The sequence below is a fragment of the Rhineura floridana genome, chromosome 6 (genome assembly GCF_030035675.1).
Source record: "Rhineura floridana isolate rRhiFlo1 chromosome 6, rRhiFlo1.hap2, whole genome shotgun sequence".
NCBI classification, from domain to species: domain Eukaryota; kingdom Metazoa; phylum Chordata; class Lepidosauria; order Squamata; family Rhineuridae; genus Rhineura; species Rhineura floridana.
Genome location: NC_084485.1, coordinates 26559916 through 26585891, shown reverse-complemented (window position 1 = coordinate 26585891; position 25976 = coordinate 26559916). Strand labels below are relative to the sequence as shown.

The window sequence follows — 25976 nt, the reverse complement described above, 5'->3', positions numbered from 1 at the left end:
ACAGATAAAGTTTCTTACAGCTACTACTAAAATTACTACCACTACCATTATCATTATCATCATCATCATCCTTATTACTGCTGCCGCTACTGCTACTGCTACTAGTATTGGTAATTTTATTGTTGCTATGATGGTGGTGGTTGTGATTGTTATTAGAAGGGTAGTAGCACTGAAAACTCTAGGTACTAGGGTGCTGAACCACATTATGCTTATCAGTAGCTAATCATCACCAGCATAAACAGGGCGGTGCTGGTAGGATCCCCCGTGTTGAACTACAGCAACATGACTGCTTTCCTTATTATTATTATTGTTGTTGTTGTTGTTGTTGTTGTTAGTTATTGTTATTTTTATTTATTTATTATCATTATTTTTACCCCGCCCTTTTTCCAAAACTGGAACTCACGGCGGCTTCCAGATAAAAGAACACATATAATTAAAAACATACACAAGTCTAGATTAAAATCGAATTAAACTATTTACAGTATTAAAACCATTCATACATACAGTTAAAATAATTCAAACACAGTTTAAAATAATACAATTAGACAATACCAATGCAGCACCCTTATTGTTGTTGTTGTTATTGCTATTACATGTATTGTCATAATTTTACATGGATTTCTGCACTGAGCAGGGAGTTGTACTCATTGGTTGTATAGACCCCTCCCAACCCTATTTCCATTCACAAAGTCATGAAAGTTGGGCTAACGTCGGTACTAAAGCTGTGTACTGCTTGTGAGCACCAGGGTTCTGAGTTCATGCCTTGAATTAACATGTTAGTCCTGCAGTTTTCTTTCAGCTGCCATGCCCCCTAAAAAACACGCCACTGAAGCCGGCAAGCCTTCCCTCTCACCTCCACGTAAGAAGAGTGTCGGGGGCAGGAGAGGTAGGCAAGCTACTGCTCCCTCTCAGGCACCTGCTGCACTGGATAACATGCCAGACAATGCAGCCCTCTGGCAGGCTATGCAGGAGATGAGAGAGGTGGTGATGCAGTTGCGGGCAGAGAGCTGTCAACAGCAGCCACCCCCCACGAGGGGTGGGGAATCCATTGGGGTGACCGGGGCAGGGCAGCAGGCAGCAGCCATCCCCCCCCAACACCCCAGAAACACCGGGGCCAACTCTGGGACGGCGCAGATCCTCATCCCGAACTAGGCACCATTGCTGCAGGAGAGGCCGTAGGGACGGGTTGGAATCTGACACTGAGGGATCATCAGGTGAGTCCTCTTCCTCAGATGAGGATGCACCACATGAGGGACATACATACTGGAGATCCAGAGGTTCTATACCAGGGCTCCCAGGGTGGGCATGGCACAGATGTAAGGAATTGACCAGAACCACGGCCTCTGCAGGGGAAGTCTGGGGGTATAATGTGGACACCCCATCCCAAGGGATGCATTGTCCACCAGTTAAGGACGGGGATGACCCCCCAAGTGAGCATCTTTCCCGCAGAGTCAGGAAAAAGATCCTGGATGGCCACAATGTGGACGTTTTCTCCCTCCTTAGATCTGAGGAAGAGGATCACTCTGACTCCAACCACAATAGGGGACGTAGGAGACATGTCAAGAGGACTTTTGACAACTGGGCACAGGGATACCTAATTTACATGAGGGTTGTACAGGCAGCCTACCTAACCATGAGTTCTGTTTATATGGCCAGGGCTAAGGCCGGTGATCATGCAGCAATCACCTATGATAAAAAATTCTGTCACAAAGCAGCCAGCAATAAGAATATGCGGTGGGACTTGATTTGTGACAAACTATGGATTCAGGAGGTGCGGGGAGGAGGCCTGACTCAAGCGACTTCCCTGAAGGGAATAGTCCAAGAAAATATGTTGGGAATTCAACCAGGGCAGATGCAACAGGTCCAGATGCAGGTATGCTCATGACTGCGAATCCTGCTTGGGGCCACATCCCCGGATATCATGCCCCAGCCCTAGGGTGGGGCAGGGTCCCTTTCATAGCTTTCGCCAACCCACTGCTGGGAATAAGAGGGACACAATGAGAAGATATGATTCACTAGAAAAAACAGTAATGCTGGGAAAAACAGAAGGGAGTAGAAAAAGAGGAAGACCGAACAAGAGATGGATTGATTCCATAAAGGAAGCCACAGACCTGAACTTACAAGATCTGAACAGGGTGGTTCATGACAGATGATTTTGGAGGTCATTGATTCATAGGGTCGCCATAAGTCATAATTGACTTGAAGGTACATAACAACAACAATTACCTTTTTATAATTTCACTGGTTTGTTGTTTGTTTGACCTATAAGCCTTACACGGCGTGGGACCTCAATACCTTGTGGAACGCCTCTCTCTCTATGAACCTACCCGCTCACTTCGTTCAGAATCTAAGGCCCTCCTCCGGGTACCAACCCATCGGGAAGCCCGGAGGGTGGTTACGAGATCTAGGGCCTTTTCTGTGGTGGCCCCTGAGTTGTGGAACAGCCTCCCCGAAGAGGTACGCCTGGCGCCTACACTTCCATCTTTTCGGCGCCAGGTAAAGACCTTTTTATGCTCCCAGGCATTTTAATCTTCTTAATCTTTTTTAATCTTTTAATCTGTATTTTTAATTTTTGTAGTATTTATTTTGTTTTTGCTGTGCTTTTTGTTGTTTGTTTGTATATGTTTTTGTATTTTATTATGATATATTGTATTTTATCTTGTTTGTTCACCGCCCTGAGAGCTATTTTGCTAAGGGCGGTATATAAATTGAAATAATAAATAAAATAAATAAATGGCTATGTGAAACCAAATGGTGGTGGTAGTGGTTATACAGCATTTTATGCAGTGCTTTTTTTTGAACATTTGAAGTGCTGCATGTACACTGTATCATTGCAATCCTTACAATAGCCCTGTAATGCAGATCAGTATGATTAACCCTTTATTGCAGATGACAGGGCAGCGGCTAAGATACTTGCCAAGCGAATTCATGACTGGGATATTTCCATTTCATCGCTTCTATCTCTTAGCCATGAGCATGGCCAAAGTACAGTCTGAAAGTGCATGGGGCCATCGCTAGGGATGGGGGAGCAACTTGATTCAGGTTGAATTTAAAGCAGAATATATCAAATCCACACTTTCTGAAACCATGCAAACTGAAACACAGCCATCCTTTGAAATTTGCATGCATTCGAAATGTATAATACAACCAATGTTTACAAAAATGCATGTATTAGGGGAATACGTGCATAAAATGAATATATCATTGCTTTATATTGCAAGAAATTGCTTGTAGAAATGTCTACATTAGTCAAAACAGCATACAAAATGGGGTTTAGTAGGAGAAATTCACACTAAAATGCTGAAGGATTTTCACAAAGATTTTTGTAAAAAAGAATCACAAATTGCTATAAAAATGCAGAGTAGCGAATTAAGATTGGAAAAATTAGAAACTGAAAGAACCAAAATGGAAAGATCTTGCCATTCTTATCCACCACCTTGCTGAAGCTAAGCAGGTCCAGGTCTGGTCGGTGCCTGGATGGGAGATATCCTGGGAACCACATGAATGGCGCCCTGTACTCCATGAAGGAAGAAGGGTGGAATATAAATGAAGGAAAATGAAATGAGAAAAAAAATCAATAATATAATATTAATAGCAATATGAATTCTCTGAGTGTTTATGCAGCCAAATGCCACCATCAATCTCCAAGAGGGAGATAATGGCACGCCCAGAGGAACTGCTAGGTTTGCTGAAGTAAAAAAACAACAAAACCCTAAGGGATACATCCCCCCCCAAAAAACCAAGTTGAATTGTGTACAGTAGCAGTAGCCAACATGGTGCCCTCCAGATGTTGTTGGACTATGGATATGTGTATAGAATGCTAACTGACTTGGGTAAAAAAATAGATAGCTGGGAGTTCCAGGGGAAACTGAATGGAGTAGCTGGAACCATGAGCGAAAGCACTCTAAACTGCAACATTTTGTTGCAGGATGCATCTTGTGATGTTTGTTATTAATTGCTCCTCACATAACCCTGATGGTGATCTTTGAAACAAACATTGAGACAGTCACAGAATCAAGTCCAGACTGGAGTTTTATTTCCTTTCTTTTCCATTCCCTGGAAAAAGACCCAGTGAAACTAACAAGCTCACATGCTCTGAAGTTGTAAACAATAATTTCTCCCAGTACAATAGGAAGATTCCAGGACGATCAGCCATGATTAAGTCTTTGACAAGCTGACATTTTTGCAACAAGCATCTTGCCAGAATTTATTAGCATATTGGGCCTAACAAACTTTTCTTTGCTTGATGGTTGCCCTGGATCAGCAGTTCTTTCCACAGTTTGATGAGGGGAATGTTTTCTACCATATCATGCATGGAGGTACCCAGAGCAATAATTAGACTAATATTGTAAACCATAAAGGAATAAATGGAATGCAGTAATGTACAGATATTATTAAATAGAAATAGGAAACCTAAATAATTAATTCTTAAAATCACCCAGAGAAGACTATAGCTTTAGCATGCCTTGTGCACACGGTCATGGAAATTAGATTAACTTGACAAGCCTATCTCAGACAGAACAGGGTTTCTTCACTGCTTTTATTTAATAGACCTTGAATGGGTTATAAAGCACTGTTTTATTACAGTATCCTCAAAATTTGAGTGAAAAAGGATTTTAAACCTAGACCCCATGGAGGGGTTTGTAGATCACATATTTGCAAAGTATGTAATAAATAAGAGCAAGAGCTGGTTCAAAATATGCTTGCCAAATGTCTAGTTTCCCCACTTTTCTATAACATCTAGTTTAATGTACCTCATGCTAGGTTTGTGTTTATTTAATTGATTCATTTATTCCCTGTACTTCGTTACATTGCAGTGCCAGAGTGGTTTACATGAATTCAATAAAACCTGTGAGGGGAGGAGGAGAAAAGAGATACATGGCAGGGACAGATTTAGTGACTGGTAAATATCTACCAAGTCTGGGGGCTTGGTATCCCTCAGATCCAAGCCACTTCCTAGAACAATCCTGAAACATGCCCCAACCAACATCAGAACTGTGGACCAGGGCATCAGAAGTGCCAACTGTGCTGGAGAGGGAGGCTCTGTCTCCAACCCTACTGATCCCCATCACAGATGCCCATGGGAGTTTAAGGGGGATCAGACCCAGTCACATTATTGGGGATGCTGCAAAGTTCCAGAACTGGGTTAGAAATAACCAAGCTATTTTACAAGCATGGGACTTTGTATTTTTAAGAGCCCAATTCTGAATCTGAGTAGGGTGCATGTGACAACTGCTTTAGCTTATAAAATCTGTTAAAGGATCTTGAAGATTTCAATAGTCTACTGTAGATTCCTTTTATTGGTGACCTCTCATCACCATGTTGAACATTATGACAAAGCTACCTTTGCACCTCAGCACCTGAAAGGTTCTACACTGCCAGAACTGCAGTACAAAAACTAGATTCAGATAATCGCATTTACTATCACATGTATCTTTATAGAAGTGTGTTGTCTGATGGGGATGTATTACCTGATGTAATCCTCAGTAAGCTGCTGATGTTTGTTTATTTATTTATTGCAAACTACATATTTTTGGGTGGTATTCAGTGCTAGTTCTACCCAGAATAGACCCGTTCAAATTAATAGACATGACTAACTTAGGTGGGTCTTCTCTGAGTAGGACTTACTTGAATAGAGCTCTTTAACTTAAAGAAACAGTTATAGCTGAGCGCCAGCTCCCATCTCAGTGCCAGCTCCCCACTGGGCAAGACATTCCTACAGACTCTCTTGGGTGTTGAGATCAGCAGAGGGGACCCTTTTGGTAGTTTCACCACCCTCAGAACCACAGGGGGAGTGGCCCAGGAGAGGGCATTTTCTGTGGCAGCCCTTAAGTTGTGGAACTCCCTCCCAACCGAGGTGCATCTGGCAACCTCACTGTACAGCTTTAGATGAATACTGAAAACATACCTCTTTATCCTGGGTTTCGATACCAGTGACACCTTTTTAGGACCCACCCTATTTTGTGACTCTGGTTGATTTAATTGTTTTTAACACTGTATTTTAAGGTTCTTGTAACCTGCCCTGGGACCTCTGGGTGAAGGGTAAGCAATAAATGCTAATGCTAATTATCCTCAGGAGCAGGCATAATAATGCAAAGGGTCAGAATTATTCAGTATTTGCTGATCCCTCCAGACCCTCATGTGAAGTCCAGCAGGGGAGCCACCACAACAGAACATACTTCCCGAAATAACCCTGCTGATACCAGGTCTTATAAACCAGTGAACTTTAATGCCTCCACAGGCCACAGTTCACCCTTGCACTATTGCTGTATCAACATGGAAGCTGCCCAGACATGGCAACTTGAGTGTACATTAGGGATGTGTGAGAATTCGCTCAGTTCGAGTTTGGTACCTAATTTTTCATTATTATTATTATTATTATTATTATTATTACATTTGTATACCGCCCCATAGCCAAAGCTCTCTGGGCAGTTTACAACAATTAAAAACATTAAAAACAAATATACAAATATACAAATTTAAAAACACTTAAAAAGAACAATTTTGGGGAGATTCCTGCCTGGCCATCTCTGCCCATCTGTCCATTCAAGAACATGAAGGACAGTCTAGCAGCAAAAGTGGGTAGCTCTCTTCCCTCCACTCTCAAAGGCAGCACTCTTCCTCATCCATTTCAACCAGAGGCTGGTGGTGAGGCTCTCCTTCAGAGCCTTCCTCTTCAGCCACCTCCTGTGGGGCAGCTGCCTGAAGCAGGACCACGTTGTAGGAGGCTGAAGAGGGGGCAATTCCACAGAGAGAGAGAGAGAGAGAAAGGCTGTGCAACACCAGGCAGACAAACTGGCTTTCACTGCTGCCATCAACAAGTAAGGAAGCCAGAGGATATTTTGCTTATTCTCAATAGCTGACCATCGGATTTTAATGTTTCAAATTTCTGCAGCTGTTTTTGAAAACAGACTTTTTTTTAAAAAAATCTACCTCTAAAACATTGATTATAAGAATAATTTATTGATATTTCAGCCAGCTCTCAGACCTCCGGATGCTGCTCCTAAATGCCAGATCGGTCCATAATTGTGGGTGAGGCAGCCGATCTGGCATGTATAACTGAGACCTGGGTGGGTGAGGACTTCCGGGAAGGGTTGCTTTGCCTGTGCTGCCTCTGAGTGAGCTCTCGTCTCAGAAGAAGCTTTTTCAGCTTTAAAATTAGCCAGAACGCTCATTTTGACTGATAAAGATTTTCTCCCGGGCAGGGAGAAACGTAGAGATCAACCCCAAAGCCTGTTTTTGTGGGGAGGACTGGATTTCATTTATTTATGAGAGAAAGTTCAAACTGCAATGCCGGATGGACTTTCATCAAGCTCTAGCTGATTACAGCGACACATTTATCTTTTCTTTAAAGAAAAAACGGACTCTAACAGGCAGATAAGCATCCTTCTTTCTATCTTCTTTTTCCACTTGGCTTAAATTGGTGCAGCAAAAAAGAGATTTGTCAATGAATCAGCTGTGAAGAAATTCTAGGTGAGTGCTTTTCTCTTTCACTAACGAAATTAAGGAGGAAAGAAATCGAAAAAGCTTATCTTTGTTTTTATCGCAAAAAGCTGTCCTGGAGGTGCATTCTAAAGATATCAACGGAAGAGGGATTTCTATTTCGAGGAGGGGGGAAAAAAATTTTTTTTGGTCTATTTCATTTTGACGAATCTGCTTGTTCACGACACCACTAATTGTTTTGATGTTGGGAACTAAGTTTGTTTTGTATTCCTGAACACATAGAGATAAGGCAGGCTGTATTGTCTACACTGATACAAGCAAGCCTGAAATATTAACCCAATTGTGGCTGAAATAATTTTTGTCTCTGTGGTTTTAAGAATGACAACCAAGAAAGTGAATGAGACCATGGAAGAAATTATGTTTCAGAAAATAATGGATGAGATTGAGATAACGAAACAAACCCTGAGACAGGGTAGACAGGAGATGAAAATTGAACTTAACAAAATGACGCAGGAGCTTAAAGAAATAGTGGATTCTGTGAGAGAGGAGTTTGATGGGATAGGGAAGCTACAAGACCTGGAGATTGGAACAAATGTGAAATTTGAAAAAGATTTGGATTTTATGGATGTTAGAAATAAAGTTGACTGTTTGGAATTCAACGTTGTCTCTGAAGAAATTAATGAAGATTTTGGTGGTAAAGTTATCAATGTCTTGGATAATTTTCTGGACTGGAATGATGTGATGGAGTTTGACATAGAAAAAATCTATGGAGTTGGCTACAGATATGTGACAGTGGAGAAACTCTTAAGAGATGAGCCAGTGCATTTTGTAAAAAAGAAGAACAGAGATATGACTTTGCAGCAATACTTCAGCAACATATTCAGAATTCTTGACTGGAATGATGTGATGGGGCTTGACATGGAAAGAATTTATGGAATTAACTACAAATATGTGACAGAGCAGAGATGCACCCAGAGCAGAGATGTGACTTTACAACAATATTTCAACAACATATTCAGAATTGATGGCAAAGACATATTTGTGATGGGGGAAATTCCCATCAGACTCTTGTTATATGACTATGGCTATGACAGCAAGATCATCATGGGATACTGATAATGGACGAATGGATACTGAAACCACTGGATTTAACAGGACTATTGAAGATGGAAGATGGAATTAATATTGATAATGGAAGAATGGTTATGGAAATTATTGGACTTAACAGATTTGACGAGATGGATTAATTGATATGTTTACTTGGACTATGGCTATGACAACAAGATTATTATGGGATATTGATAACGGAAGAATGGCTACTGAAATTACTGGACTTAACAGGATTATTGAAGATGGAAGATGGAGTTAATATAGATAATGGAAGAATGGCTATTGAAATTATTGGGCCTAACAGATTTGAATTAGATGGATCAAGCGATATGTTTATTTGGAGAAAAATTGAAAGATATATCTTTCAAGGAATTGAAACCTCTCTTTGACTTTTTGTGGAAAGAATAAAATAATGTTTATGAGATTTGATGATTAATTAAGATAACTACTGGAGGAAAGTGATTTTATAATATAATTTTAGAGATAGGATTGTTATATATTCTAGACCTATAACTGATCTGCAACAAATCGGAAGTCGACATTTTATTTTATTGTTTAATTGTTTTTGTTTTGTTTTGTTTTTTGTCTTTGAAAATTTGAATAAAAATTAATGATAAAAAAAAAGACCTGGGTGGGTGAGCAGGGCAGAGTCAGTCTCTCCCAGCTATGTCTGCCAGGGTACCTGGTTCAGCATCAGGGTAGACCTGAGGGTCAGGGAGGGGGGGTTGCTGTGGTCTATAGGAGCTCCATCTCCCTCTGGAGCACCCTGTCCATGTGACTACTGGTCTGGGGTGTTTGCACCTTGTGTTGGGTCAGCGGGACAGACTGAGGATTCTGTTGGTGTACTGCCCACCCCGCTGCCCAACAGACTCCCTAGCTGAGCTGTCGGAGGTGGTCTCGGGTGTACTGTTGAGATCCCCCAAACTGTTGGTTCTGGGGGATGTCAACATCCATGCTGAGGCCACCTTATCTGGGGTGGCTCAGGATTTCATGGTTTCCATGACAACCATGGGGCTGACCCAATATGCCATTGGCCCAACACATGTAGCAGGGCATACTCTAGACTTGGTTTTTGCAACTAGACATGGAGATGGTGACCATGGACAGATCACTGCTTGCTGCAGTTTAGACTTACAGTGGCTTTTCCCCTCTGCAAGTGTGGGGGACCTATTAAGTTGGTGAACCCCCAGAGACTAATGGATCCGGATGGTTTTCAAAGGGCTCTGGGGAGTTTTCCGGCTGATAGGGCTGGCACTCCTGTCGAAACCCTGGTTGAACAGTGGAATACAGAAATGACGTGGGCAGTTGACATGATTGCTCCTGAGCGCCCTCTCCTGTGTAAAGCTCATGGTATATCCCAGAGCTGAGAGCAATGAAACAATATAGGAGACGGCTTGAGTGCAGATGGAGATGAACTCCTGGTGGATGCAATTATACACTGGTAAGTGCCTATGGTAAGCTGTATTTAGGGGCAGTGAGGTCAGCAAAAAAACAATATTTTGCTGCCACTATCAAATCATCAATCTGCCGCCCAGCGGAGCTCTTCAGAATTGTCCAGGGGTTATTACATGCTGGCCCCAAGGACGTGGTAGAACCATCTGAGGCCCGCTGTAATGAATTTGCTAAGCACTTCCAGGATAAAACCTTTAGCATCCGCCAGGACTTAGACTCCAGTGTTCTAGCAGGTGAATCAAGCGGGGTATCCAGAGCACAGCCTTGGTCTGATTTCTTGGATGAGTTTCAGTTGTACAGTTTGAGGACATTGACAAGGTGCTTGGACAGGTTCATGCAACCACTTCTGTGCTGGATCCTTGCCCTTCTTGGCTAATAAAAGTTAGCAGGGATGGAGCAGCCGGCTGGGCCAGGGAAGTGATTAATGCCTCTCTGTGAGAGGGGGTGGACCCTGGCTGCCTGAAAGAGGCAGTAGTGAGAACACTCCTGAAGAGACCCTCCCTGGACCCAGAAAATCTTAATTATAGGCCGGTAGCAAATGTTCCATTCCTGGGCAAGGTCCTGGAACGAGTGGTGGCAGGCCAGCTCCAGACACTCTTGGATGAGACCAATTATCTGGATCCATTTCAGTCGGGTTTCAGGCCTGGTCTGGGCATGGAAACAGCCTTGGTCACCCTGTATGATGACCTCTGTCGGGAGAGAGACAGGGGGAGTGTGACTCTGTTGATTCTCCTTGATCTCTCAGTGGTTTTTGATACCATCGACCATGGTATCCTTCTGGAATGACTGGCTGAGTTGGGAGTGGGAGGGACTGCATGGCAATGGTTCCACTCCTACTTGGCGGGTCGGCTCCAGAAGGTGGTGCTTGGGGAACATTGCTCAGCACCCTGGACTCTCTAGTATGGAGTTCCGCAGGGGTCAGTTCTGTCTCCCATGCTGTTCAACATCTACATGAAACCGTTGGGTGTGGTCATCCAGAGCTTTGGAGTGCACTGCCATTAGTATGCTGATGACACGCAGCTCTATTTCTCCTTTTCATCTTCATCAGGTGAGGCTGTCAATGTGCTGAACCAGTGCCTGGCTGCGACAATGGACTGGATGAGGGCTAATAAACTGAGGCTCCATTATGATGATGATGATGATTTATTACATTTGTATACTGCCCCATAGCCGAAGCTCTCTGGGCAGTTTACAACAATTCAGACAAGACTGAGATGGTGCTAGTGAGTGGTTCTTCTGACTGGATAGTGGATGTCCAACCTGTCCTGGATGGGGTTGCACTCCCCCTGAAGGAGCAGGTTCATAGCTTGGGGGTTCTCCTAGAACCATTTCTGTCACTTGAGGCTCAGGTAGCCTCGGTGGCACAGAGTCCCTTCTACCAACTTAGTTTGGTGGCCCAGCTACGCCCCTTTCTGGACAAGGATAACCTGGCTTCAGTTTTCCATGCTCTGGTAACCTCCAAGTTAGATTACTGCAATGCGCTCTACGTGGGGCTGCCTTTGAAGACGGTTTGGAAACTGCAGCTTGTGCAAAATGCAGCGGCCAGATTGGTAACAGGGACCAGACGGTTCAAACATATAAAACCAATTCTGGCCCACTTGCATTGGCTGCCTGTATGTTTCCGAGCTCGATTCAAGGTGCTGGTTTTAACCTATAAAGTCTTACATGGCTTAGCACCACAATACCTGATGGAACGTCTCTCCCAACACGAACCCACCCATACACTACACTCAACATCCAAGGCCCTCCTCCGGGTGCCTACTCGAAGGGAAGCTGGGAGTGTGGCAACAAGGGAGAGGGCCTTCTTAGTGGTGGCCCCCAAATTATGGAACAATCTCCCTGATGAAGTGTGCCTGGCACCAACACTGTTATCTTTTTGGTGCCAGGTCAAGACTTTCCTCTTCTCTCAGGCATTTTAGCATGTGTTTTTAAATTGCTTTTTAAAAAATGTTTTTAAATTTGTATATTTGTTTTTAATGCTTTTAATTGTTGTAAACCGCCCAGAGAGCTTCGGCTGTGGGGTGGTATACAAATGCAATAAAATAAATAAATAAATAAATAAATAATAGAATATCAATATTTTCTTCAAAATATCAGTATTTCCTTTTAAAAATCTATATTTATATTAATAGCAATGTTTTTCTGAGCAAAACCCCCCACCATGGATCAGTAAAATCAGCAACTGGTGGATACAGAACGAACTGTAATCAATGCCAGCCGTTTAGGTCGACCAAATGCTGTTGAAGTGGCACCAGCCAACAGATCCCATCCCTAGTGTACATGACATGAGTGGGCAAGGCGCAATGTTGGTGGTGATGCAGTACACTGTCTGTGTATGTATGAGGAGAAGAGCCCCCCCCCCAGTATGGGCCTCTTGCCCCAAACCCATAAACACAGACAGCCAACTCTTCTCAGTGGGTCCCCTTAGCCTGGGTGAGGTAAGGTATGCTAACCTACTATTTGCTCATGTTGCCTCAGGTCTTCTTGGAGCATCTGCAGAAAAGGAGAATGGAGGCATTGGTGGCATGGTGGGCCCCTTGCCGGCTTTGGGACCTTGGAAAATGTCTGCCCTTGCCACCCTCACCCTGGCACTGAAAGCTGACCTTTAGTTTAAAAAAGAGGGGGGCTGCTATCATTTTCAGAGATTTGGAACTGCTCTTGCCCTCCAGCTGTTGCAGGTATACATGTGTTCCTTTTTTTCTGGTCCACTATTTTTTTTTTATTTTGCTGTGGTAGGGCAATAGAAGCAGAAAGAATGAATAGAAGCAAAGAGCAAGAAGAGTCAAACTTCATACTGACTGAAGACTATTATTGATAGTTTTAGAGAAACCCCCATTATTTCCCCAGTCTAGTCCAGAGAATGACACCCCAGTGCTGCTGGATTGGATCATGTTGCTCATCGATTTTGGGGATGGGATGAGGTCTGATGCCAGATTCTTCTTTTTCTCAAAATTTCTTTCAGATAGTCCTCACACTCCTTCTGGTGCTTCCACAGCTGACAAAAATCAAACTTCCCTTCATCACTGTGTGTGCAGTTCTTGATCAGTGCGAAGGAGTGTGTAAGCAGTCCGTGAGTACAGAAATTCTGTCCAGTGGGGCAACTTTAACAGCCTTTTGCACACACAGATCCTTGCACAGTAGAGTGAATACATACTGGTTGTGAAAGCTTGCTTTTCTACCCCCGCTGCATTTACCAATGCAGGCAAGTATATTTTTTTTCTGTCTCTCACAGTTTCTCCCTCTCCCCACTCTCTTTTTTTAATGGCTTTGGAAATGGTTTTATTGTAGTATTTTAAATAAAGCGCCACCCACCAATTTAATGGAGGGCAGTCTATAAATAAATTATGTATACATTATAAATTATTCAATATATGTAAAAATTAGATGTATAGTTATTATTAATAATAATGATAATTATTACACATACCACTCCTCCTGCTATGATATTGCTTGCCCTCCAAAATTTCAAATTCTACAGACAGTTCAAGAAGGAGGTTGTGATGTTAAGGCTTTGGATGGTAAATTGTGCAAACTGAGCAAATATATCTAAAATAAGTATATAAGAAGAACTTGCTGGATCAGGACAATAGCCCATCTAATCTAACATCCTGTTCCCACAGTGGCCAACTAGATGCCTATGGGAAGCCTAAAAGCAGGACCTGAGTGCAATAGCACTCTGACATAAGCACTACTGGATTTTTGTGTTCCATGTATATTTTGGAGGCACGTAGGATGGACAACACTCTTCCTTAGATCACTGCCAAACAATCTGTTTACTGAGCGTTTATTCTGATTTGTTTTCAGGGAGGTTAGACAATGCCAGCTATTGATTGAAGGTATCCTGATTTGTTTGTGGGGGCTTAGATGACATTGTGACAAAGCAAGTTTTATCCCAACTTCCAGTGCATTTCCCCATCACTTTTCTTATCGCAAAAAGTCTGATCCTTTGGAGCAGTGGATTTGTTGTGCAAGTCCTCCAAATCAACTTTAACTGTGAAATCTGAATTTGCCAGTATGTGATAGAATCTGGAAGCACCCTTAGAACACCAGACATGTTAAACAAGAAGAAAACAGTTCTCCATATTGAATATGATGTGGTGGAGGTGGAACTTTTGATGATGACATTTTGAAAGGTCTGCACAGGGAAGTGAAAGCAGAGGAGAGAGATGTTGCCGTAATTTGCAGGGGAGACAATGAATAAGAAACAAGGAATCACAATAACAAATGAAGCTGGTTTAGAAACAAAACTGTCAAGAAAGATGGAAAGAGACTCAAATTTGCCTAATAAAGCAGTAGATTTTCCAAAGGCAAAGTTAGATCTCAAAGAGATAAGAAATCTTTTGTAGTTTTCCACCCTCCTTTCTTTTTTTTCATTAGGTTGACATTTTTGAGGGCAGTAAATATTGTGTTATATATATTTCTGTCTCATTGTCTTCTGTCACCTAAGTAACACCTCTTTTACTGCTGCCAAAATGGCTACTCAGCTGCTGGGTCAGACCAATTATTTCTTAAATGGTTTGTATTCACCTACACTTCAAATGTGTGGCTTTGAGACACAAAACAACAGCACCTCATCCTCAGTCTCAGTTCCCAAGATCCATTATGCTAGCAACACATCCGTCTGCTCAATTAAAGACCCAATGACTACAAAGCAACTGTATATCATTTGTATTACCTTTCTGCGACAGACACTTTATTCACAAATATCTGACTCCAAAAGGTCCTTTTCTGCTTAGCTAGGTGCTTTATCCCAGCTTGCATTTAATTTTTTTCTGAAGTCAAAAATATGCTTGAAGCAGAGATTTCCATGCCTTGCATATATCTATATTTGATGCAATTTATTTATTTGTTTCACAGAAGTGTTTCTTTTCTCCCCTTCCTTTACAGCCCCTTCATTCAACCTTATTTGACAGATGCCTTCTTTTTAATGTTAGGAAGGTCCTTGAAATATGAGGTCTTGAGAGTGTTTAAGTATCCTTTCCGATGGTTATATGTTGGATTCAGCATATTTTATAAGGATGAAATGTTACCCAATATACCAAAGAAATATAGCTTAATGTCATAAAGACCTAGAAGCACTTTGAAGAAAAAGCTTTTATTTTAAAAAGACAAAAATTATATCCAGGTCTGAGACCAGACTAGATGGCCTGGGCACATTTGATTACCAACCTGCAGTTCTAATATCAGACAGTCTAAGCGCCCCTAAGTTGTCCCTTTTGTTTTGTGAGTGGTTTTTTTTCCCCAGGGGGGAGAGAGCAAGGTATTCATGTCTGCAGCTAAGCAAACTGCTTTCACAGTTTTCCCTGCAGAAAATCTGACTTTAACAGAGGGATGGGGGAGAAATTAGATTTGATTTGCACTGAAAGCCAAATTTATCAAATTTGCATTTTCTGGAACAATATGAGAGCTGAAGTACAGTCAACCTCCTAAATTCACACTTTTCCAAATTTTGTGATAGAGTTCTCCAAGCAAACAATATTTAGAAAAATTCATATATAAGGGAAAATGTGCCTAAAATGAATATATTGGTGAAAATAACATAAAAATGCATTATATCAGGAGACATTGCTTGCAAAAATGTGTTAGTCACAACTACATACAAAATGTGTTTATTAGGAGGAAATTCATATTATAATAATAGAATCATAGAGTTGGGACCTATAAGGCCATCAAGTCCAATCCCCTGCTCAATTCAGGATTCCAACTTAAAGCATATTCAACAAGTGGCTGTCCAGCTGCCTCTTGAAGGCCTCCAGTGTTCGAGAGCCCACCACCTCCCTAGGTCATTGATTCCATTGTCATACCGCTTTAACAATTAGGATTTTTTTCCTGAAGTTAGCTGAAATCTGGCTTCCTCTAGTCCGTGTCCTGCACTTTGGGATGACCGAGAAGAGATCCTGGCCCTCCTCTGTGTGGCAACCTTTCAAGTACTTGAACAGTACTATCCTATCTCCCCTCAGTTTTCTCTTCTCAAGGCTAAACATGCCCAGTTCTTTCAGTCTCTTCTCATAGGACTTTATTTCCAGTCCCCTCATCATCCTCATTGGCCTCCTCTGAACCCATTCCATTTTGTCTGCATCCTTCTTAAAGTGTGGTGTTCAGAACTGGATGCAGTACTCAAGATGAGGCCTAACCAGTGCCAAAGAGAGGGGAACCAATACTTCACATGATTTGGAAACTATTCTTCCGTTAATGCAGTCCAAAATAGCATTTGCCTTTTTTGTAGTAATATCACACTGTTGGATCATATTCAGCTTGTGATCAACAACAATCCCAAGATCCTTCTCACATGTCGTATTGCTGAGCCAAGTATCCCCCATCTTACAACTGTGCATTTGATTTCTTTTTTCTAGGTGTAGAACTTTGCACTTATCCCTGTTAAATTTCATTCTGTTGTTTTCAGCACAATGCTCCAGCCTATCAAAATCCCTTTGAATTTTGTTTCTGACTTCCAAGGTATTAGCTATCCCTCCCAATTTTGTATCATCTGCAAATACTATAATGCTGAAGAATTTTCATGAGGAATTGTTTTTAAAAAAATGGCAAATCTGCAGAAATGTGGAGAACTGAATTTATGATTGGAAAAATGAGAAACGGAGAAAACCAAAACTGACAGATCCTTCCATCTATTATTACTTTGTCATAATAATAATAATAGTATCCTATGCCATTTTGAACTGACTGCATAGTGATACTGAAATTAGCCAATCAAGTGATTGCTCCAAATGAAAAAGTGAGCTTGAAGATTGTCTGATGAAATGTCTTTTTCACAGGCCATGATATCTGCAAAGCACTCCTCCAACACCACATTTCAAATGAGTTGATTTTTCTCTTACCCGCTTTTTCACTGTCCAACGTTCACATCCATACACAGAGATTGGGAACACCATGGTCTGAATGATCCTGACTTTAGTGTTCAGTGATACATCTTTGCATTTGAGGACCTTTTCTAGTTCTCTCATAGCTGCCCTCCCCAGTCCTAGCCTTCTTCTAATTACTATTGTCTCCATTTGGGTTAATGACTGTGCCAACGTATGGATAATCCTTGACAGGTTCAATGTCCTCATTGTCAACTTTAAAGTTACGTAAATCTTCTGTTGTCATTACTTAGTCTTCTTGATATTCAGCTGTAATCCTGCTTTTGTGCTTTCCTCTTTAACTTTCATCAGCATTCGTTTCAAATCATTACTGGTTTCTGCTAATAGTGTGGTATCGTCTGCATATCTTAAATTATTGATATTTCTCCCTCCAATTTTCACACTTCTTTGCTCTTGGTCCAATCCTGCTTTCCGTATGATATGTTTTGCATATAGATTAAACAAATAGGGTGATAAAATACAACCCTGTCTCACACCCTTTCCAATGGGGAACCAATCGAGTTTTCCATATTCTGACCTTACAGTAGCCTCTTTTCCAGAGTATAGGTTGTGCATCAGGACAATCAGATACTTTGGCACCCCCATTTCTTATAAAGCATTCCATAGTTTTTCATGATCTACACAGTCAAAGGCTTTGCTGTAATCTTAAAAGCACAGGGTGAAGTTCCTTGGTCCGTTCCATTATCCAACATATGTTTGCAATGTGATCTCTGTTGCCTCTTCCTCTTCTAAATCCAGCTTGGACACCTGGCATTTCTCACTCCATATATGGTAAGAGCCTTTGTTGTAGAATCTTGAGCATTACTTTACTTGCATGGGATACTAAGGCAATAGTTTGATAATTACTGCATTCCCTGGGATCCCCTTTCTTTGGAATTGGGATATATATTGAACGCTTCCAGTCTGTGGGCCATTGTTTTCTTTTCCATATTTCTTTTTGTCAGACTTTGGACAGATTCAGTCTCAGTAACCTGTAGCAACTCTACTGGTATGCCATCTATTCCTGGCAAATATGCCAGCATAAATTCCTCATCCCGGCTTAGCTGACAGAATTTACATTGCCCTATGTTAAGCCAGTATGGTGTGGCAGAGGTGGGATGGGGCAAGGAGAGACTCATACCTATTCCAAATACTTATTCCAACCCCATTTTAGCTCAGTCATATGATCTAGCAACCTGGCAGAAAAAAGGCTAGCAAAAAGGGTGATTTAAATCAAATTCCTTCTGAACAGAATTTGGAATACAGGTAACTTATGCTGGCTTCCTATAGTTAGAATTGTTCTGCTCATCTTGTCTATTAATTTCAGTGGGTCTACTCTGAGTAAGACTAGCACTGAATACAGTCCAATGAGTCCTACATTGTGAATGTCAGTCCTGTATTTGGAGAGTTGTCAAAGGACAATACTTTATTTGAAGGAGTCCTTTGTTTGAAGGGATTTCTGGTCCAAACTGGTTTAAAGATAAAGAACCATCTGAGGAAAGAGCAGGGGCTTTAAAGTTGCCCATCAACAGTGAGCATCTGGACAGCAGACTGAGCCAGTGAATAGGTCACCTAGTCATAGTCTTTCCTGTTATGGTGAGATGCTCCGCATTTGTATTTGAATTATAGGAATTATTTCTGGATTTCCATCTCTACATATAAATTATTACATACACATTTTATGAAAAGCCATGTGCTCTTTTAGTCTCTTTTGTAGTGATTCATTTCCACCTTTTTGAGATGGTTTGCAACACAACTATATGCAATCCTAGCTGTTGCCGCAGTCAAATGAAGCATCAGTGATGTGCAAGATGCTGTCCAAAAAGATAGTATGGTGAGGATCATCAAGATTATCTGTGCACAGTTCCTACTATCTTTTGTACATCTGGAAAAAAACAAAAGGGAGTATGGATCTTACTCTATCCACAACTGAAAATGGGAAGGCCATGGCCCTGTGCCTCTTTGATATTGTGATTATATTATATATATTATATATATATAATTTTTGTTATCATTATTAGCCACCCATCAGTAAACTTTTGCCAGGTGGCTTACAACACAATATGAAAACACAATGTGGTTGTGATGATGATGATAAAAATAACAACAACCTATAAGCAACAAAACTGCCTTTCATAAATACAGCATAATAATGTACAACCCAGTTTTAAAACCCAGTGCCAAAAAGACTATAAAGAAGGTGTCTGGGGAGCCTGTCAAGGAAGCCCAGGTGCCACTATCAATAAGCCACCCACCTCACTTCACTTAGCTGGGGAGCCTACAGCAGGGTCTCCAAAGAGGATCTTAAGGTCTAAGGTCCCATTGGGATTTGTAATGGTCGCCTGTAATTTCATGGTACTGCCAGATAGAAAATTAATGTCATTATACCAATATAGGCTTCCTAACCTTCACAATCTTGTAAACAGGCCAGTACATGAGTGGGAGGGGAAGAAAAGGGGGGGGAGACTTCCTGGATTGAACACACAAACATACCCTATTACAGTGAATTAACCAATAATCTACACTAAATTTCTCAGTTTTTAGTTTAGGGAAAAGGCGTCAGTTTTAGCTAGACTGCTTCTGCTGATACAATTAATTCTTAGCACAAAAAAATGAATGTGAAATTGAAAAACAAAGAAGATCTTTTAGAAATAATCTTACAGTGGGAAGAAACAAGAACTGTGCAGACAGATTAAGGCTTAATGTCACAACAGCTTATGGTGTGAACAAAATGTGCCCTTGCATGATTCTGTTTAACAAGTGACATCCAACAGGGGAGGCAAGAACTATAGGGCGTTTTGACATGAAAAATGTGAATTTGCTGTTTGAGTGTTTACTTGAGCTCACAACTAGCAGGAAATGAGGCATGAAATGTATTGTCAAACATACAGAGTTCCAAATATAATGCATTACTTTAAGTTGAGTGCTGCTTTTAGGGAATCTAGCAAAGCTCTCATCCAGAGTTAACTGTGTATAGAGATACACATGCAAACAACAAACACTCCTGTTTCCTCTTACTTTATCAGCTATCCCAGCTGAAGAACATTGCAATGGAAATTATTATTATTATTATTATTATTATTATTATTATTATTATTATTATTATTATTATTAATATTAATAATAATTAATAATAATAATAATAATAATAATAATAATATGGTATCCAGCTAAACAGTTCCGTGAGGACAAGGACTTTTAGCTGCACAATGGAACTTCCCCACCCTCTCCTCTCCCTGTGCACCCCTTGCGCACGCTGTAAATCTGGAGGGTTAGAGTAACCCCCAGTAGAGGTTTAGGGGGCATGTGTGGGGTGCGCAGGGAGAGGAGAGGGCTGAGAAGTTTCATTGCACAGCTAAAAGTCCTTGTACTAGCAGAACTGTTTAGTTGGATACTTGTATTATTACTGTTGTTGCTGTTGTTGATGATGATGGTAATAATAATAATAATAATTTATGACATTTATATACCACTTGATGTTGGAATAGGTTTCTAGGCGGTTTACAAAATATGGAAACCAATTTTCAACATTATTAAAATACACCATAATGAAAATACGCAATGAAACAATCTCATTAAAACATTAAAATTGTTGCTAATTAAAATATGCAACGAAGGGCTTATCCAAACGGAGCGGGATAATCCACAGTTTCCATATTTGGTTTGTCATCTGATAGTCCTCACTTTGCCTTTTAGTTCGCTCTTTCCCAATTAAAAAAAAACGCTTTTTTGCACCTGCACATGCAGCAGTAAGACCCTACATTCTTTTTGCTTTTTCCAAGCTCCGCCTCTAAAACCTCCCCCTATCAACCAATTGGTCAGCAAAAAAATTATGTATGCTCCTCTCCCCCTTTGCAACGAAGCACAATATGGCTGTAAAGGAGTTCTCACCTCGGAAGGAAAGGCTGCTGGTTGGTTTCATGCCTGCCTCGTTTGTATTTGCGATATTATGCTTAAATGAATGTATGCTTTTCTGCCTTTATTGATATTTAAGGAGATACACACACTGGCAATTGAACTTATTTCTCCAAAAAAGCAAGAAACGTGTCACCCCCCCCTCCTTCTCCCTTTCCTTCCCATGGAGAATGAAATTGACAAAGCTTTCCGGAGCAGGCGTGAAACCAACCAGCAGCCCTTCTCTTGTTTGTATTTGCGATATTACACTTAAACAAATGTATGCTTTTCTTATTTGAAGCAAAAACCCCAGCAAGTAGAATGAAATTGACAAAGCTTTCTGGAGGCAGGCTGAAACCGACCGCCCCCCTTTCTCGCTTGCTGTGCATTGCAGATCTCACCCAGAGTGGCCACCCAGTTTGCAGGCTGGCAAAAAATAAAATGCATCTGTGCAGTAGTTGCAGACACCCCCCTAACACCCCACCATTGCGATGATTGGTTCAATTTTCCCGGGCTTATTCTCGCACATGCGCAAAAGTGCAGATATGTGATTGGCTGGAATGAGGAGAAGGGGCAAGGGGCAACACCCAAGAATCACCCATCAGCTGTAAAGTCCATGGTATTGCATTCTAACTCCTGAAGGCACAGCGGATGTTTCCCGATTTTAAACAGCAAATTGCATTTTTGCCAGTATTGCAAGGAGCAGATTTAACCCGCGAAAATGCGTAACAGCGCGAGACGTCATTTGGATGATCGAAAAATAATGAACACACATAGTGGGCGTGTCACACATTTTGCAGTCGTCTGGATGAGCCCAAAACATCCCATTAAAACAGAGAGATTAAAACAGGAAACTCGGATCAACATCCTATTGGAGTAACAGAATTATAGAGTTGTGGTGGGACTTGTAGACTAGTTCAATCCCCTGTGGAAAATCCAGAGCTACAGCATCTACAATAGATGCTGCTTGAAGATGTCTGGCAGGAAATAGCCTACCACTCCTTTAGATTACAGGAGCCATTGCTGAATTGCTTTTACCATTAAGACGTTTCTTCTGATGTTCAATCAAAATCTACCCTCTTATTATTTAAACCATTCTGATATAGTCCTGGCCTCTGGGACAGCAGACGAGTCATCTTTGTCCTTTTCTATGTGACAATCCTTTGGGTATTTGTTGTGTAGTGGTTAGAGTTTTGGACTAAGGCCTGGGAGACCAGGGCTCAAATCTCCACTCAGCCACAAGGCTCCCTGGATGACTTCAGCCTGTAACTGTATCTCAGCCTAATCTACTTCACAGAGTTGTTGTGGGAATTAAACGAGGAGGGGGAGAACCATGTATACCACCTTGAGCTCCTTGGAGGAAAGGTGGGATATAAATGCAATAAATTAAATTAAAACAATTTGAAGAGTCCTATTATGTCCTCCCACAGTCTTTTCTTCTCTAGGTTAAACATACCCAGTTCTATAAATCTTTCCTCATAGGGCTTGTTTCTGTATCACTGACCATTTTCATTGCCCTCTTTTGAATCCATTCCAATTTGTCTATATATATCCTTTCTAAAGTGCGGTGCCCAGAATGGGCCCCAGCATAGAATAAAGTGTTGTGTCAGATTCATTTGTTCAATTTGATTGCTTGTTCATGAGCATAACAGGCAGATGTTCACTTAATGTCCTCTGATGGACAGAATCTTCAATGAGATTGTTAGTAACTGCTGTTCAAGATGCATCCCACATCCTTGAGCAAGGACCAAGAGGGAAAAAAAGTGGGAAGAGTCAATGTAGCCACAAAAGGGGAAAGAGTCCTAAGATTTGGAGTTGATTGACAAGGGCTCCAAGAGGTTGCTGTTTGCTTTGAAGGAGGTGGGGGCAACACTTGTGCTGCTTTACATACCACCACAGTTCTCTGGGATGCCTGCCTGCTCTCCCATGCTCAACATGCACATTTGTCAAAAAAGATGCATGTAAGGGCTTCCTGTTCCAAGAAATGGGTGAACATGTTGTTGTGTACCCAACACAATACATACCTAACCATAAGTGGATTGGAGTACACACAAGAAAGGATTTATCACACATCCTCCATTTCCCCCATTTCCCAGGATCACATCCATACCATACATTTAAAACACATGGCTTTCCCCAAAGAATCCTGGGAACTGTAGTTTGCTAAGGGTGCTGGGAACTGTAGCTCTGTGAGGGATAAACTATAGCTCCCAGGATTGTTGATGGTGAATACAGTTCAGTAGATTGCATATTTTCTTGCCACCACCACCACCACCACTCTACACTAGATTTAATGTGCAAGTTTCCAACCCTACAACATGGCAAAGCACTTTTTAAAAAATTGCTGAACTCTTGGCTGGAAGCACAGCTACTCTATGGTAGTGCAATTATCGGTGAAATCATAGAAGGGCTTTCTGCAATTCATAAAGAATATTCAAGTAAAATTGCAAGTGAACTTTACCAAATCCTGTTTTCAATTATTAGTCTTAGAAACCAATGACAAAAAATTCATCTTGGTTATTACTTTGATCACCTTCAGTTATTCCATAATTCCGCCAAAGCAGAAATACAAATATCAACCAGTCGCAAATAGCTTCCAAGATGTAATGTACAGGTCCAGACTAAGATAATGAGTTCTGGGACAAAACTTCAAGGATCTATTATATAAGCCCATAGTATGTCTGCACATCTGTTCTAAACCATTTATTATGACACTTTTTAATTATTATTTTGTCTATAAATAACTGTACTAACAGCCAAAGCCAAACAACACAAAAGACAAAAAAGGACCGTAAGTAATGTTCATTTTATAACCTCTTCAACAAGATTAGTATTTGCATTTAACTTACAAAGATGCTAATCATTTTTCTTTTCCTCCACCCCCACTCCTCATTTCATTCCTTATTTGTCAGGAGCCTAAAACTGTTAGAGCCTCTGGCATTGGTCACCTGCTCTCAAATCCAGACAGATACAGTATCTACAAATCATTCTACCTCTTAAACCCAAATCATAGCTACAATTGCAGCAACCTTCATTTTCAGACTGCTTGCATTATTTCAGCTGGCAAAGCCTGCACAAAAATTAATAATAGCTTTCCCATCTGCAAATAAAAGTGTGGCACTTTAAATTTTTGGCAGCAAACTGGCATTTTGTCATTTAATCATTTCACATCATTACACTGCAATATGCAATGTAATGATATGACACTCCTAGATGACAAACACTGGGTACTTCCTGTACTGGAAGGAATAATGTAATAGGAGGGAAATTATATACTTAAGGCTGCCAGAGTTTCACTCCCACAAGTTAGGATTAAGATATTGTATGTGTGAGCAGCTGCAAGGAGAAGAAAATGAGAATCTCACCTACAGATGGCCTAGATAACCCCTGAAGTGATCACAGCTTTCAAAACTGGGCCCTCAGGGCCCTCTCCATCATAGAAGCCTGCTGCCTTGTGCAGCACAACGCACAGGGAGCACATGGCATGGTCCTGCACAAATGGCGAGCACAGTGAAACATTCAACGCTTTCTCACTTTCAGTGTTTGTTTGTATTTATTATTATTATTTATTAAGTACAGTATAATAATTTCTGTCAACAGCTGTTCAATTTAATTACATTTCTATCCCGCCTTTCTTTCATCAAGGAACCCAAGGTTGCATACATTCCCAAGTGGTCTCCCATCCAGGCACTGACCAGACCCAGACTTGCTTAGTTTCAGCAAGGTGGTAGACTCATGCACATTCATGTGCCCTGGGTCTTGTAGAGAGCTGGCTACAGGGCAAAGTAGCAGATAATTTATTTTGTTTGAAATGCAGTTGGCTTCCAACACAGTGAGATGGGGTGGCCCTAAATCATCTGTGATGTCACGATGAATTCTAGTAGTGATGGCGTACCATGTTGTCTTTTAGTCCAAGTACTACTACTACTACTACTACTACTACTACTACTACTACCACCACCACCACCACCACCACCACCACTACTACTACTATTTAATAATAATAATAATAATAATAATAATAATAATTCATTTGTTTGTTTATTTATTTTCTTCCTTCCTTACTTCCTTACTTATTTTTGTTGTCCACCTCTCACCCAGAATGCAGGTCCCAAGGTGGATTACATAGATTTAAAAATACAAAATATACATAAAACCATACATAAACAAATAGATAAAATCTATTCTTTATGCAGCATAAAGGGGTAGAATTTTAACCAAATGCTTGCATAAATGGGTCTTCAGCAGCCATCTAAAAATGGGAAGAGAGGGGGCTGATCTTACATCACAGGGGGCATTTCATAGTCTAGGGGCCACAACAGAGCTCTGTTGAGTATTTGCTAATCATTCTTCAGATACAGTAGGCATACTCAATAGGCCCTCTTCCCTGGCTCTCGTGCGATGGGCATGACTAATGAGGGGAAGGCAGGCAGACAGATACCTAGGTCCCAAACTGTTTAGGGCTTTAAAGGTCAAAACCAGCAACTTAAATTGTAATTGAAAGAAAACTGGGAGCCAACATAGCTCTTTTAGCACATTTGTGGCCAGTTTTCTAATACAATGGGATCCAGGATTTCATTAGGTTTGCCACACTTCATTAAATCATAATTTTGATAGTGGCACATTAAAAAAGGGACAGCAGGGGTGGAGATTCTGTACCCAGATAAAATGTCAGCTTTAACATTGTGTTCCAGAGGCCCAACTGGAAGTCAGGCACTTAGTGTCACTCTTTCAGCAGAGCTTTGGTCAGCAACCTTGCTTTTGACTTTTAGGCATCTCTTGAAGAATTTTTTTATGCCACCAGATCTTTGCAGCTGTTTAGTTTTTTTTTTCTGACTAGCTAGTCACTTTAATCATTATCTGTATTTTTAAATGTTGATTTATGTTTATGTTTTATTTTATGCCATCCTGATATTTTATGATAAGAACATAAGAAGAGCCTGCTGGATCAGGCCAGTGGCCCATCTAGTCCAGCATCCTGTTCTCACAGTGGCCAACCAGGTGCCTGGGGGAAGCCTGCAAGCAGGACCCGAGTGCAAGAACACTCTCCCCTCCTGAGGCTTCCGGCAACTGGTTTTCAGAAGCATGCTGCCTCTGACTAGGGTGGCAGAGCACAGCCATCATGGCTAGTAGCCATTGATAGCCCTGTCCTCTATTAATTTGTCTAATCTTCTTTTAAAGCCATCCAAGCTGGTGGCCATTACTGCATCTTGTGGGAGC

The 25976-nt window shown here is 41.2% G+C and overlaps 1 pseudogene; it reads left to right on the top strand.

Annotated features, from left to right (window-relative positions):
• Positions 1 to 1390: 1390 nt before the first annotated feature.
• Positions 1391 to 25976, top strand: part of LOC133386512 (glutathione S-transferase Mu 1-like) — a 39000-nt pseudogene continuing 14414 nt past the window's right edge.